The following is a 17,491-nucleotide window of genomic DNA, read 5'->3' as shown; positions in this document are numbered from 1 at the left end:
GCTCGCGCTGAAGGCGGAGCTTCTAGTCTCAGCTAAGGGTGAACGGAATATAAAGGTTGCGCTTTTGAACATTCACGGGAACATCCAAGACAGCTCCGAAAGGGTTCTCTCGCTTCTTTCGATCGACCGACCGCGGCTTCCACTAAATGTTTAGACCCCAGAAAACGATAGAAACTGGTACTTTTCTCTGCCACTTTCTCGTAAAACGACAACCAAGAACGGAAAAAAACCCGAAACATGACCACAACACGATCGTTTCTGAAAAATGTGCGCAGGAACAATGAGCGTGGCGCTTCACTTGCTCGTGGCCCCGGACGGTGGGCATTGGAGTTTTTATGTGTAATCGTATTCTAAAATTCGCTATTCTTTTTGGCGCTCTTACGTAGTTTTCAGTCATTGGATGAGGATTGGAAGACGACGACGTTTTCAGGCATCAACGCCATTCTTCTTGCTCTTTTGGAAAAATAGGATTTTTCAAAGTTTCGTCATATTATCCAGTCAGATTTTCTTATTCACGTCAAGCGGCGAGGTCCCGGACGCGGCGCATGGTCGCCCTTTTCCTGTAAACACCGGACCGACGACATGGGCAATGGACCAACCGCTACCAGCTGAAACACCCGAAAGAGGGGATCCTGGACCGTCACATGGCAAGTCACCACCTCAATCTACCGCCCCACCACCGCCGACCCTTATCCCTGGTGACCTCAAGAAAGCTCCCATTAAAAGACGATGTACAGACCCAGACTCATATCACGACTATGATGATGACAAGACCTCTACTTATTCCGTTCAAGATGCTATTTTACATTCCAATGAAGACGAATCTCCAGAAGATCCCATGCAAGTTCTGGAAGCCGATGAAGATAATCGGCCCTTTACGCCAGTCCACTACAAGAAAAACCGCCCTGCGGGCATTCCAGTGGTTTTCAAACCCAACAGTTCCAATGCATCCTTGTAAAGGGTGAATCCTAACGAAGTGGCCAAAGAGATCCTTGATGTTGCACAGGAGAAGCTACTCTCACATAGGATGAACAAAGACGGGAGCCTTTTCGTGAGTGTTGCATCTCTGCAAGCAGCATCCAGATTACTAGCCATATCGACCCTTTGCTCTAGTGAAGTGGCGACAAGTGTACCCCACTCCTACTTACGGAATCTGGGAAAGATCAAAGGAGTACCGATCGAGTATACCGACGAAGAACTACTAGACTATTTTAAAAATCTTGGAGTTATTTCTGTTCAACGGCAAATTTCGTATAGAAGACAAGAGGACGGCAACGTGGAACACCGCAAAACTGAAAGCGTGCTCCTCCACTTCCGCCCAGGCCAACCAATGCCTACACGCGTTCTCTTAGGCTTCACAAGTCACACTGTTGACGAGCATTTTGGTCCTCCAGTGCAGTGCTATCATTGCCAAAGGTACGGACACATTGCGAAATACTGCCGTGGACCACGGCGCTGCAAAGTGTGCGCAGGTCCGCACCACCACAAGACTTGCACCAATCGGCAAGAACCCAAGTGCGCAAACTGCGGTAACCAGCATGCCGCTACCTTCTCTGGGTGTCAACGCAGAAAGGCTGCCTCGGTTATCCGAAGACAGGACGTCTTAAATGGCAAGGAAAATCGTGGGTTCGCAGCCACATTAAACCCTGAAGTTGTGCGCGTCCCCTTGCCTGTCCCGGTTCCAACGGATAAGCGAGCCCAAAAGCCAACTTACAGTGACGCATTGAAGAAGACGACGAATGGAGTGAAAGAAAAACACAGAGAACGTCGGCCACATGAAGACGCACCTGAGACAGCCAGAGGAATTCCATCAACTATGCAATTACTGAAATCAGCCCCTACCACTCAGACGACCATCCGACAACCTATGTCGGTATCATCAGCTCCAAGGCGCAAACGACAAGAGCAGGCTGGTGACCTTGGTAGCGTCCTTATTCCAATGCTTTTTGCTGCGTTAAGGGCCATCATCAAAGCGATCCCTGATTCAGACAACCTACCGGAAGTGCAAGCCCTGCTTGCAATGGAATCCTTTTTGAAAGTAGGACCCTTCCACCGCTAGGAGCGGATGGCCTCGGCTCAAAGTCACGACTTCAAGAAACGTACAAACGATAAACCCGAAATTCCAAGAATACTACAGTGGAGCGCTTGCAGCCTAAATCCCCGCCTTCCAGATCTTCAGAGGTATCTACTCTCCACTAGGATTGATATACTGGCGATTCAGGAACCTAACAACGATCCATCCAACTGCCGCCTGTCGCCCTACGTAGCCTATTACAGTTCTTCAAAAAGGAAGGACTGCAAGCCACGATCTGTAGTCTTTGTTCGCGCAGGCCTTCCTCAATCGCCAGTAGACCTATCCTCAGTTTCGAAGAGTAGTGCTGAATATGCTGCTGTATCTGTTAGATACAAAAACGTGGACTTCACAGTCGCTTCAGTGTATGTCCCTCCAAATTGCAAATGGGATGTCGGAGAGCTTTTCGATGTAAAGCAGAGAAGCAGAGGCCATCTTATACACTCCGTGCGGGAACTATAGGGGGCGCTTTGAAAAACGCGCGCAGCGCCGCTAGCGGAGGAGCTGGCGTTCGACCGTGAGTCGCGTTCAGCAGCCTGCGGCGCCTTTTCGCATGCCAAGCTGTGGCGGCGGAAGCGCGCACGGACGAAACTTTTGCTTTTTGAGCCGATACGTTGAGGGTGACGTTGCATGAATGCTGGGGCAGACCTAAGAAGGGCATTTAGGTGTTCTCCTCTTCTTATATATTGAGTTTTAGTCGTTATTCAAGGGAATTTCTCTAGTTGTGGCCAAAAAAGGAGTTGGAGCAATTTTCCGAAAAGCAAGACGGCCGCCACCATAATTGCTTTGAGTGGGAAATTTATTTCGCTCGTCGCTGTAAACGTAGGACTGCTGGAACGATGATATTGGAGGCGAGTGAGATGTCCACTAAGTTTCTGCATGAAGTGTGCCAAGTTTCATTAATACAGCAGGTGTGAAAGTTGTTTCTAACGAATGAAGAAATAAAGCTAATTTTTGTTTTGGGTCCAATATTGGACCCAAAATGTTGCTTTATGGCGGGCTGTGCATAGTGCAGATTTGGGCACACAGGTGCTTGGACTTGACACTAACATGACACAGCACTTATTATACAAAAAAAAAAGGTGGCACAGGGAAACCAGGTGAAAATTTGGTTTGGGCGGCGTAACTCAATGGGAACCGGTTTTGACCATGAAAAGGCTGTCAAGAGAATACCACTGGTCGGGGGAGGTGGAGTCTTTAGAGGTAGGAAGGGACTAGTGGACTGTACTTCCAATCGAATCAACTTTACGAAAGGTGGTTCCAAAGCCGAGAAAACGAAGTTGTCGGCCAACACACGGTTTGGCCGCCAAGGGCTTTTGCGGTCAGCTGTTGTGTAATAACCTGAATTGTGCGAGGTGCTGATTTTCGGCCCACAGGTACTTTGACATGAGCGTCACTTGGCACAACACTTATTATAACAAAAATAGTTGGCATAGCGAGACCAGGTGGAAATTTAGTTTGGGCGGCGTAACTAAATGGGAACTGGCTTTGACCGTCAAAGGCTGTCAGAAAATACCACTCATCGTGGGATGTGCACACTTTACAGGTAGGAAGGGACCAGTGGGCGGTACTTCCAGTTCGAACCACTTTGCGATAGGTGGCTCTAAAGCCGAGAAAAAAAATTGTTGTCTACAGAACTCGGGGTGTCAGTGTTTCCACATCCAAAAGGAGGCTTATCAAGAAAGAAAGCACACCACATAAACTTCCATACTCAAACGCCGACTCTCCAGTGATTCCGAGTTTCATGGTTGTTTTCCTTAGATTTATATTTGTCACTTTTTTTACCGTTCAAATCTTTCTTCGTGAAGCACAGATTGCGTGCCATATTTGTCCGGAAATATCATCGACACGTACGATGGGGACGAAACTTCTTTGGAGGGCATTCCTCCAACGAAATCGGCACTGCATACCCGCGAGTGTGGGATGGCATTTCAGTTCGTCCCATCGGCGCTGACACATGTAGGCGTTACTGGTACGAAAACAAACGCAGAGCGCAAAGCGGCAGTGTAGAATATGTCAGCCGTGCCGACACAGTGGCAGACATGATCGGGACACCAAATTTCTCGCGTCGTACGGCACGGCTCCATCGTTGTCGCTGTCCCACAAAACATCGGCGAGGGGAAAAACTGTGAAACTTTGTCTCCACGAGATACGACGCATAACTATTGAAGCACTTAATGACGCAGCACAGGCAGCACTTCATGCTGTGAACCCAGCGCAACAGCACCACTCCGACTTCAACGCGTACCAACGTACGCCGGCGTGGTTTCGGTTTCGTTTTCTCTGGGGTGCTCACTGCCTACCTTCGGTACCGGCCGCGCGGCGGCGCGCCAGTCGCGTCGCACGGAGTGTATACTCTGTGGAGATTTCAACGCCCACAACAAGATATGGGGTGACCGCCAAAATACAAGAAGAGGATTTGATCTTAATAGTATGACATCTTCACTTCATTTAGAGGCCCTTAATGACGGTGCGGAAACGTTCATCAGACCTGGAGTTGGCCGCAGTGTATTAGACCTGACGTTCCTGCCCCCGGATATATTGGCAGATTGGAATGTGCTAGCCGATTCCTGGGGCAGTGATCATATACCGATCATGATTACCAGCAAGTTTGCCAAAAAGACAAACAAAACTTACAGAGAGGTTCGAGTTACCAACTGGGATGTATTCCGATCTCACATGGACTTTGCTCTAGCTGGCAGCACGACAGAAGACACAACAGCCATGATTGCACGAGCCATTCAGCTGTCAACAAAGACCATTAGAGTACCATACACCCGGCCTGTTTCCTACCTCATGTACCTAAACCTAAGGGCTGCTCGACGCCGCGCGCAGCGACGAGCCCGAAAAACAGATGATCTGGATGATTGGAATGAACATCGCAAGATCGATGCCAAATTTCACCGATATACTAAGCGCCTCCAACGCCTACAGTGGAACCAACTTTGTGAGTCGTTTGGTTCCCCATCGGGTATTTCGAGAGCATGGAGGATCGTCAGAGTCTTGAAAGATAAAAAGCAACCCGAGCATCCCGTTGCAGGATTAGCGCTAGCCCCAGGCCGCACTACTCAAGAAACCGCGGAGCGCCTTGCTGATGCGTTCGCCGCCCCAATTCCGCCACCACAGAGATACAGGGACAAGCCTCCAGTTCCATTGAAAACAAATCCTTGCTCAGAAATGGACGCTGACTTCACCATCACTGAACTTGATGTTGCCCTCCGACGCTCGCGCCGTCGAACCGCTCCGGGACCGGACGGCGTAACGTTTCAAGCACTGAGAAATCTTTCTTTCCCGCATAGAGAGGCCTTACTGGAGTCTATCAACAACATATGGAGAACGGCAAAAATCCCTGCAGCATGGCTCACCTCTGTAGTGGTTCCTATTAGAAAGCAAGGAAAACCCGGTGATCAGATTGAATCCTACCGGCCAATTTCTCTCACCAGTTGTGTCGGGAAATTAATGGAAAGACTAGTACTTTCAAGACTTACGTGGCTGCTTGAATCCAAAGGAGCACTGCCAGATCACCTCTGCGGATTCCGACGAAGGAGGTGCACCTTTGACGCCATTGCTGATCTCGTTTCGAGCCTTGAAAATGCACGTTCAACTCACCAAACAGTCTACTGCATATTTTTGGACATATGCAAAGCTTTCGATGCCCTGCCACACCATACTATTCTGCGTCAACTTACACGGTACGGAATTGGTGGAAGAACATATGACTATATCGCCGCATTCCTCACTGGCCGCAGCCTAACAGTAAGAGCTGCCGAATGTCTTAGCACTCGTCGGTCGGTGACCCAAGGCGTTCCCCAAGGAAGTGTACTGAGCCCGTTTCTGTTTAACCTTACCATGGCAGAACTTCCGCTATGCATAAACTCCGCAGAAACTTCCAGTACAACAGTTCACATGACGATATACGCCGATGATGTGGCAACTTGGTGTGTCGGTCCATCCAGACTGTCAAGGACCATCGGCAAAAGGCTTCGGAAAGTTCTTGACAGCACGACTTCTACTCTAGAAGAACTAGGACTTACTTTATCTACAAGCAAAACAGCCTTCCTCTGTTAGCGGCCTGGTCGACATCCAAACCGCAAAGTTGCTAATACGCCAACCATCAAAGGAATACCGATCCAGAGAGTCTCAACGTACCGATACTTGGGAATGGAAATCGATGACCACGTTACATGGAGACCCGAGATAAAACGACTTGTAACGCAGTGCACTAAATTATTAGCTGTGCTCCGTCACTTCCATCGCCAGAAATCTGGACTGCCTCCTCAGGGACTTCTGATTTTCTATCGTGGCCTTATCCTCTCAAGAATGTTATACAGCCTACCTATCATCACAATCAGGGCTCATCAAATGACCACACTCGAACGTTTTCACCGTGTTGCCCTCCGCCAGTGCCTTGGACTGCCACGCTTCGCGGGCAATACGGCGACACTCGTAGAGGCCAAGGATCAAACAGTAGCTATGCACACAAGAATAAGAGCAATGAATCATATCACTCGTATGTATGGAGCACGATCTGCGACATCACTGCTGTCCAACATTGAAGAGCGTTTTGATTCGCAGATAGGTCGATGTGTACAAGAATTTAATTTACAAATTGGATCTCCTAATAGCCATTACTTTCCTCCGGCACCTTTCATAACCCAACCGCTGTACATTGTAGAAAAACCGCTTCCTTATTTCCCGAAGAAGAATTCTATCTCAGCCACTGTCGGAAGGTCGCTTGTAGCTGACCAACTGACAAGCACGTACAATGGTTGGCTCCAAGTGTTTACTGACGGGTCGACGAATCCCACAACTGCAACATCTGCAACGGCATTCGTGATTCCCGATGCCGGAATCGAAGCATCACACCGCCTCAACTTCGCAACCACGTCCACGACAGCGGAGATGGCTGCACTATCAGCGGCATTAGATGCGCTTCACAACCTCAATCCTTGCAAGACTGTTATTCTCTCCGACTCTCGAAGTGCGTTATCCGATTTGGAAGCTTCAGACCAAGCTCCTTTTCTGGCCCAATGTGTGGCCGACAAGGCCCGAAAACTTTGCATGCGAGGGTGGCAGTTGGCTTTTCAATGGATTCCGTCACATATGGGTATCCCCGGCAACGAACGCGCCGATGCCCTTGCTTCAAAGGCACACAAGGAAGAAGAACCCAGTCTTTTCATCCCACGTTATTGCGAAGCGCGCAGACTGTGCAAATTAATTACCACAATGCGTCACCCCCAGACACAAGTTGCAAGCTGGAATCCTCCTCCATCGCTTCCCGAGTCAAAACTAACCAGATCAGATTCCACGCTGCTCCATCGCCTTCGTGCAAACTGCGCCTACACATCAACGACACTTCACAAGATCTCCAGGTCTAGTACACCCAACTGTGCGAAATGCAATGTCCCAGAGGACCTTGACCACGTCCTCCTAAATTGTTCTCACTACGATCAAGCTCGACGGTCCTTTTTTACCACCATCCTAAGTGCCAGCACAACTGTGACTCAAAAGAATGAAATCCTTTTTCCTACCGGAGGTTGACGAAGAGAACTTGTTTGTAAATCTCTTCTTAAGTACCTCAAAGCCACTGGACTTGCAAAGCGCCTCTAGCCCACCGGCCTGCCACCTAGACCAGCCATGCCTTCTCGTCTCAACTGTCATCGACTAATTTGTGATTTCCATACCAGAAGACAGTTCTGCAGTGTCCCCTCTCCCTCAAGAAAATAGCCTCCTGATTCGACCCTACTCACCCAGAGATTGGTGACCAAATCACCCCCCAACCCCTCTTTTCTTCCTTTCTTTTCTCACCCTCTTTCCCCGCCTGTGCGAGTCTTGCCCCTGCCCAAGGAGGCTAACATTACGTGCAAGCATCCCCTCTTCCCGTGTGTAACAACACTCAACAACAACAACAACAGTCATTGGATGTTCCGCAGAGAAGTGAACGCACCGGAATATTTTGTGAGCCTGTCTGGGCTTTTTTGTTCAAAGCGCATTATTATATTTTATGATTGCGTGTTTTCGTTGTTCCACAGTAAAGTTCCCCTCTTTAAAGATCGGAGGGACGAGATAAAAAAGGTTGAATTCTTGTCTTCTGAGAAAGAGAAAAGTAGCAACTAAAATTGTGATTACAAAATTTCTTTTCGTCTTTCTTGATTTTTTTTTTGAATGGTCTGGGCAAAGGAAAACATCCCCCTGAAAACATTTCCTGGCTACGGCACTAGCAGACCGCTTTCTAACTGTTCGCGTACCGGATCACCGTGCAATGCTCAAAAAGGACAACGAGCTGGCGTGTTATCTCCGATGGGTGGAAAACGCACCAATCTCGCCGTGCCCTTTTATTTCGATATGGCGTAAAATGTGCGTGAAATATCAACAGGTAAAGTGACAAAATTTAGGCACATAAACAAATTCAATCATACTGTGAATTAAAGTCGCCCATCTTTATATTTAATCCCGTGTAAGTATGCCGCGAAGTTTTTTCGAACCGAAGTTCCGATGACCGAATCAAGTGGTTCAAAAGATTTCGAATTTTCGAACTTTCCATATCGAGAAATTCGACGAAAGTCGAATTTTCGAACCTATTAAACTAAGAAATTCGACGCGTTCCGAAATTTCAAACTTATTACCCCGCAAAATTCGACGCTTGCTGAACTTTCGAACTTGATAGACTAAAAAATCGATGAGTTTCGAACTTTCGACCTCTTGCAATAAAAAGTTCGAAGCTTTTCGCACTTTCAAACTTCTTACGCTAAGAAATTCGAAAATTTTCGAACTATCGAACTTATTAAACTAAAGGATCGAAAATTGTCGTACTTTCGATTCCTGAAAAGTCAAAGGTTCGACGAACTTCGAGCTTTTAGGGTAAAAGTTCGAAGTTCGTCGAACTTCGAAAGACCGGCGGGCGGTTTCATTTGGATTCAAGCAGTGAGGTACATTCGTAATTTTTTTTGTCTCGCAAGTTTACATGCGGTGCTGCGTTCCTTGCGAAAGACAATGCCGTTTATTTCAATCATCAGGCATGCTTGGTTTTAAAGAAATAGATTCTCGAAGGAGCGAGGAAGGACGACGGGTTTTTGACAATTGTCGTTTGTGCCATATTTGAAGCGCGCTATAGCCGAAGCTATTTATGGTGCAGATGTTAAACTTTTTAAGAATGATCTATGCATAGCCTAGGTAAGTGTCGTCTTAAGATATAATTATTGTTGTTCAAGACGAGTTTCGAAGAAATATCCAAACATGTACCTGCGGGCAATTATGCCCTAAACTTGGTCATTTTTTTCGCCTACATTCTTTGAGGTATCGCATTTAAAGGGGTACGGAACGAAATTTTACGCCGATCTTTCTGCCTCAATATGGGCTAGGGACAGGCACCACCTCGGAAATATCAATGGCGTGCTGTAAAACACAGGAGAATTAATTTTAAACCTAATTAAACGATTTCAAATTCACATCTGGTGGATGGTAAGAAAGTTCTCGTGACATCACTTGTGGCATAGGAACAGCGCCGTTCTGCGGCAGTACGGCGTGCCGGCAGAATTAGCCTAGGCCTGAACGCGTTTGCAAAGCCTTGGTGGAGAAAGCCAAAGCGTAGTTGGCCACAGTGAGCTCGTTCTCGTTGCGGCTCTTTGCACGACACGACCCGAGCATGCTTCTGGCGCTGCGAGTATTAGTTGCTGCGAGTTGCGAGCTGCGAGCCGACGTTAAAAAGGATATGTTTGAACTACGAGAGTGTCAGCAAGAGCCACGCAAATACCTGTTCACACTCGGAGCGGCCACGCGCGTTTGATCGAAGTGCTGGATTCGCTCTGTTAGACCGCGTTTCGGTAAGCGCTTCTGGACCGATATTTTACGATTGCAACTCGATACTAACATGACACTCGGCAAAGAAAGGTTGGACCGACATCGCGTAGTTCCCACGACAGTGATGTAGCGTCGTGTCAGATAAAAAAATAGCATACTAATAACAAAGTGTACATACCATGTTGCGAAGGTAATCCATATGGCGTTTATTTGAGCTCTATATCACACAAAACAATGAGATAGAATCAATTAGAGTCCCTTTTCGACGACAGCATTCGTCACCGCTGTCTCGGAAAACAAGGAGATCGAGATGCCAAGGGGAAAAGATAGACCTCTGAAATTTAGTTCAGGGATCAAACTATTCGTCCGGGAAGGGTCCACAAGGGCCACGCGGGCATATTCCATTCAGCAGGCCAGCCGGTCATGGGCAGACGGTCTTGGCCAAGGACCGCCGGAGCAACGGTGCGCCGAGTCGGTGTTGCTGCTAGGCCTACTATATTATGCCGAGCTCGCTTGGTCGGTAGAACTGCGGCCGTTGTAGGTCTTCTCGGGTGTTTGTGGATCCTGCATTCTTGATCGTCGTGGTCTGTTTCAAGTACTCCTTCCTTTTTTCTTGCTGGTTGAAATCGGGACGCACGAGAAGAGCACGTAGAAAAATAAATGTCCGTTGGTCGTCGCTACCAAGTAATTGAGCGACGCTGTCGGCCATGTTGATTTGATCGTAAAAAGTGCGTAAGACAGCTGCGGAGCTGTCGTAGGATTCTGTCGTAACCTGCCCAAAAGTTACGACAATTTCGTTTCGAGAATACGGGATTCTTTCAAATTTGTCGTACGCACTTTTTTCGTCGTAAGTTCGCTTTGAGAATCCGGCCTCAGAGCTGGTTTCGTCAGTGGTGCCGTGGTTGCCCACTTGCCGTGGTGCAGCGTGTGTGCAGCCCTTGCGCATCTCAAACGGCCACGTTGTCACGGGTCGTAAATCGTCGACGCGCCACCAAGTGGCAGCGCTCGTAACCACAACATCCACGCCGTAGCCTTTCCCGTCTGGCACAAGTGACGTCACGAATGCGCCCAATATTCCAAGATGCATCGCGCTCTAAGATGGCTGATTTTTGAGCAGTCGCCCAATCGGGCCCCTCAGGGTGAAAAATATAGCCCATCCGTTAAAAAAACAAACGCGGGATTATGATTTACGGATATCACTGATCATATTAAACCTATTTCTGACCATAATAGGTGTATTTCAAGTTTCGCTTCAATATCCCTTTAAATTAACACCAGAGACAGTGCATATCATTACCATCTGCAGAATACAAAATAGTGTATTTTTTTTCCCCCATTGAGGAATAAATTAACTCCTGGGGAAAGATTTCTAAAATTGTTCAAGTTCAGCACGTCATAAAAAAAAAGCAAAAAAAAACATTTTTTTTTTTTTATAATTTACGTTCTTGGGACGTGTTTCTTTTGGCCTGTAAACATTTTGGTGGGAGAAACTTGTTTCAAAGTTCTGAGCCTCTGAATATGCAAGAATGCAACACTTCCGGCTGGTTCTTGATAGTTTTTTTTTCTCTCCAGCTTTTTATTTTTGCATTTATTGTTATGTTTATTTATTGATTATTTTTTACCAATGGCACAGTTATTTAGGTTGAAAAAACATAGCTTTGAATTTCCCAGCCACCGGGCATGTGACGAGTAGTGCCTTCTGACAACGACTTTCTAACAATGACCATCTACGCGATCTTTTATGCTGTGAAGAGCGAGAGTAGCTATACATAGGCATAAATAATTTTCGATTAAAATAAGCTAGACCGTGCCCTCTTTCCCCGTATTGTTTTCTTTAAGAGGGGGCGCACCTCAGAGCCCCATAGAGAATACATAAGGTTTTTCACCAAATTAAAAAAATTCTCACATAATAACGGCTGCGCGGATCTTCTTGAAAATTTCGGCTTTAAAGACATTGAGTCATTATCGAGACACTAAACGCAACAGATGTTTCGTCATAAATTTAATTATATTCTTTAAAAAAATCATGAAAATGGTCAAAATCGGCTAATTCGGCACTCTTGCGTTCGGAGCGAATTTACAAAATTATCTAAATTCAAACATAAGAAGAATTGCGTTTAATGTCTTCTAAATTTATTACGGAATCGAATAATATTCAAATTATTCATGTAAGTCGATTTGTTCCGTAACTACAGCAAATATAAAGAACCAAGGTGTCGGTGCTTGTTTTCGTCGTTTTTAAGGTACCTCTCTCTCCCGTGCGGTGGCGCTCGCTGTCCACGAAATGCGAAATCGTCCGTTCGGAGATCGGCCGGATCGGCACTGTGCGAGGTGTTCTTCCGCGGCCGTGTTCCGCGCCCGTATCCTGTTTCATTCTGCACGCCGAGGCGTCAGTGTGCGTGTCTTGCTTTCCTGGTTCTCGCTGGGTAGGTCTCCGTGTTTTCGCAAGTGGCAAATTCACCTTGGAGCTATGGGTCGAAGACAACCGTCCTGTGGCAAGCGGACCGCGAGGTGTTCCACAACCTCGCGGTCCGTCAACGCGTTGTGCTTGTTTCTACTTTTTTTTTTCTTTTAAAAACGGGCTTTTTTTTTTGACGCAAAGTTTTATTTTATCGTTATCCTTCACACAAACGTCCTTCGGCCTTGGGGTCGTGGACGAGTCATCCTATGACGAATGTTCCTGTGTGACGAATCGTCCTGTGACCAATCGTCCTGTGACGAGTGTGCATGTGACGAATGGACCGTATCCCATCCTTTGCACACTCATTACTTCTATAACACTGAGCCACCTCGTATCCTTTTGTTTTTCTTTCATGGTACTAATTTCTTTCTGCGCATTACGGCTGTTACGACGCTAAGTTTGTCTGCCCTTCGAATTTAAACTTAGGCTCAGATCAGGGACGAACCAGTTTAAATCAGGAAAATATAATTAACACTGTAGCAAAGTAAATCTATCATATCGATCGGAAATACGATTTGGCACATTCCATCTGAACACATATTGTGCACAGCGAATGCAATAGCGAGTCAGCGTGCAAAACGCCGCCACACTGAGCTACCATAACATCTCAGCGATTTTTGCATAGCACCGAGCACGGAAAAGAGAAAACAGTTATTCATTCACATAAACGAAGCAAATTTATTTAAAGCCCGGACACTCCGTACGTCCAATCTAGCTAAGGTTATCAATAGACTCGACCATGTCATTTGTCGAAACAGATAAAAGACGTTGGCAAAAATGATTAGACTGAATAAGTCCATCTAACGCACGTATTTTACCAACCGACGGTCGCGCGCCTTCAATACCCTTTCCAATTGTCATTGCGCACCTTGGACACACTTTGGGAAGCAATGCATATTTACATCGCCGCCCGAGGTCTCCATTAAACGTGTAGTGCTGACCCAAATAAAATGCTAACCTGACTCTCAATCGCTCACCGCAAAGGACGATTTCGAACAGGCGGTACTGTAGGTCACTTGAGATAAAAAAAAAAGAAAAACAAGCTATAGAAACGAGCGTCGTAAAAAAGGGGACCGGCATTTTTATTCCTACCTCCGAACAGAAACGAGCGCCACCCACTGCATCACACAGCGCAGAGGCCGGACTCGGTCACCGCGCGTACATACCAAGCGCGCGCGAGGGATGCAGAAACTTCCTCCGCCGGGAGAACACGGCAGATTTCGGGATCTATTTCACGCAGCGGATAACGCGGGCCTTTTCACACCTCGATACTGGCGCCATCTAGAAGTTGCGCGTTCAACCACGTTTCGAGCCGCGCGCCATCTGGTGGCTGAAACGGACGAATAAATAGAGGTACCGCGCCCTCTTAACAGTCCGAAATATCTAGGAGGGGGGGGGGGGGGGAGAGACTGGAGCCCCCCCCGCCCTCCCCCCGTTTTCCTCTTCCGACGACACTGGTATTGTAGAACGCTCCTCGACCTCAAGTTGCGTCAGCTTCTGTATTTGTTGCTCGGCGTTTCTTCCGACCCCGGAAAATAAACCTCGAAAGCAATTACAAACAAAAAAATTGTCCAGATGCAGGCGAGCTGGTGTATGTTGATCACGATGCGAAATCCCGAGACTGGGAATGAAATTCGCAAGAAATAGTGTCAGAAGAAAGAAAAAAGAGACTTGCAACTAACTATAATACCCCGCCCCCAAACGACCAGCCTTTCTTTACCCAAAGGCCTGCCTAGGAGTGTCCAGGCGCTTATTCATAAAGCCCACACTAGAGTAGCCCTAACAGAGGGCATTCTTCAAAAGGGGAGAACATACGTCCCCAAGAAAGGGGAGAACATACGTCCCCACGGTTGCGAGACCAACAAGCTGGTCGCATCTCTATTCCATCTTTGATCGCGTCGACGACTTGCCGCACGTGTACAACTGGCTCTAGACCCAATATACAACACCTAATATGGGACTGCCAGAAACTACAGCAGGACAGAAACAAACACAAAGGAAGAATATCTTCACTGCACGAGTAAATTTACCCAGCAGCGACGGAAGCTAAAACGATCATCACGTCCCCTTGAGACTTCGCTCAGGCAAGAAGAATACACCTACGTATGTGAAGACTGCTAAATCCCTTAAACCCCAACCACCTCTTACCCAAACAGCAGCGACTCCATTCTTGTCGAATGAAGAAAGAAAGAATCTTTATTGAAATCTGAGCAGAAGATAGCTTGTAGGTCGTCCCCAGCTAGGTGGTATCCTCCACTGATCTCAATGACAATAGCTGGATCGCGCTTGCCGCCCCCGCAAGTGAAGCCACCGGACGCAACCCCGCTGGGATACGATTTCTCGTTTTGCTAGCCTTTTGCTGCGGTTTTCCAGCGTACTGTAGACAAGTTTTATACTCGTTCGTCGTCATTCGCCGAGGAAGTTTTTTGAGACTCTATGTATTGTTGAGACTTGCCGTTGTCAACACGTGGAAAATTTTAAGAAAGTGCGGTGTCGCAGGAAAAAGGCACAACGCGTCGAGAGGAAGGGCTGGCGGCGTGTTCAAAGCTTCCTTGGCACGCCGAAGTGCCGTGTCTCTGTGCCTTCGCGCGCTTGGATACCGACCAAGAACCGACGCCGTGTGAATATGTTTAGCGAGTGCAATGTGCGTGAAGCCGTATCAAAAGGTACAACTCGTCGAAAACGTGTCGCCGGTGTCGCGGCGTGATCAAAGCTTCCTTGGCACGCCGAGTGATGCATCTTTGTGCCTTCGCACGCTTGGATACCGGTCAAGAATTGACGCCGCGCCAAAGTTCGGAACGTGTGCCGCGCGTAGATGCCTTTAGATCATTTATACATATCGGCCACGGAGTTCTGGATCGTCCAGCTGTTCCGGTGAGTTGTTATCAATAAAAGTGAAAGCCGCTTACAACTCCCTGTAACGCCGAATTAGAGCGCAGCTCTTGAGGAGGAGGAGGGAAGGGCGCTGGGGGGGGGTTAGACTAACCAGGGGGGGGGGTCACGTGACCTTTGGGGGTCACGTGACCTTGGGGGTCACGTGACCCCCAATGCCGATGATGTCATCACTGACGTCACTGATGATGTCATCAGTGACGATGACGATGCGGGTACCGATGACGTCATTAGTGACGTCACTGATGACTTCACCAGTGATGATGACGATGACGATGCGAATGTCGGTGACGTCATCAGTGACGTCGCTGACGACGTCATCAGTGATGATGACGATGACGATGCGGATGCCGGTGACGACATCAGTGACGTCACTGATGACGTCATCAGTGATGATGACGATGACGATGCGGATGTCGGTAACGTCACCGGCATCCACATTGTCATCGTCATCATCACTGATGACGTCACCGGCATCCACATCGTCATCGTCATCATCACTGATGACGTCACCGGCATCCACATCGTCATCGTCATCATCACTGATGACGTCACCGGCATCCGCATCGTCATCGTCATCATCACTGATGACGTCACCGGCATCCACATCGTCATCGTCATCATCACTGATGACGTCACCGGCATCCACATCGTCATCGTCACTGATGACGTCATCATCATTGATGACGTCATCATCACTGATGACGTCACCGGCATCCACATCGTCATGGTCATCATCACTGATGACGTCACCGGCATCCAGATCGTCATCGTCATCATCACTGATGACGTCACCGGCATCCGCATCGTCATCGTCATCATCACTGATGATGACGTCATCAGTGATGATGACGATGACGATGTGGATGTCGGTGACGTCATCAGTGTCGATGACGTCATCGGGGGGTCACGCGACATCGGCGGGGGTCACGTGACCTCGGGGGGTCACGTGACCTCAGGGGAGTCACGTGACCTCAAGGAGGGGTCACGTGACCTCAGGGGAGTCACGTGACTTCGGGGGGTCACGTGACCTCGGCGGGGTCACGTGCCCCCCACGAAGTCACGTGACCCCGGTGGGGGGCTCGCGCGGTGCATTATGGGACATTTCCCATGATGCACCGCGCGGTTACGCCAACGCCGACGCCGACCCCGACGCCGACGCCAACGCCGACGCCGACGCCGACGCCGACGGCGACGGCGACGCCGACGGCGACGCCGACGGCGACGCCGACGCCGCTCAAGCCGGAAACGGGCCCCTAAGAGCTGCGCTCTAAAAGGGGGACAGGACAACGTCTCCAACTCAGCTGAGTTGAGTTTGAGACGTTGTCCTGAGCTGAGCTTGAGGCGTTGTCCAGTCCCCTTCTTTCTGCCTTCTTACACTTCTTTAAAATTTCATTCCCAGTCTCAGGATTTTGCATCATGTACAAACTAAACTTACTATATGCCAGCGTCACTCGGGCGGCGTTCGATCGGATTACTACCAGCGTGCAAGGGGGTAGAGGGGCGGTTTGCCAGATCACTTCAAGGTTTTTCTGAGACTCAACCACCTGCCTGCCCCTGGCCGTTTCGAACTGGATGAGTATCGTTAAACATTGCGTTCGTAGGATCAGTACTGCGTGATGCACGTTAATGACCACCCCGGGCTGGCGGTCACAATTACTGATCTATTGTCACACGTCAATCTGCACTGGCAAAGATTTCAGCACATCCGGGACACTCGTCGTCTCATTTAATTGCCTGACCAACTTCGCACAGTCTAAATATCACACCCGAACTTTTCTAAACCTGATTTTGTGAAAACCAGTGAGGTGTGAAAACGTTATTTGAAACTGAAACTGGTGGCGAAACATGAAAACCGGACTTCAAACTTTGCGCACTTGGGGCCCTAATGTCGTGAAACAAAAAGTTGGAGCCGAAAGTTCGCGGAGCATGCCGATTGGACATCGGCGAAAAAAGCGCGAAGTCATCGCCGTGATAGGCCAATCGGTGCGCTCCGTCAACTTCGGCCCCAACTTTGTGTTTGACAAGTTTAGCGACCTTGGACTTCAAAAAAATTGGAAACCTTCAAATTTCTTGTTTTTTGTTTTTTAATTTAGCCCTAAAAGAGAATCGAAACCTTCAAACTTTTCGAACTTTATGTAGAAAGAAAATCGAAATCTTTGAATTTATCGAACTTTCTCTTAAAAATGTCGAAACGCTCGAATTTTTCGAATTTTAGATCCAAAGAAATTCGAAGCATTCGAATGTCTCGAATTTCAAATTAGGGA

This window comes from Ixodes scapularis, unplaced genomic scaffold, assembly GCF_016920785.2.
Source record: "Ixodes scapularis isolate PalLabHiFi unplaced genomic scaffold, ASM1692078v2 PGA_scaffold0__279_contigs__length_252992795, whole genome shotgun sequence".
NCBI lineage: Eukaryota > Metazoa > Arthropoda > Arachnida > Ixodida > Ixodidae > Ixodes > Ixodes scapularis.
The sequence above is the reverse complement of the archived record's forward strand: the minus strand, read 5'-3'. Positions refer to the sequence as shown.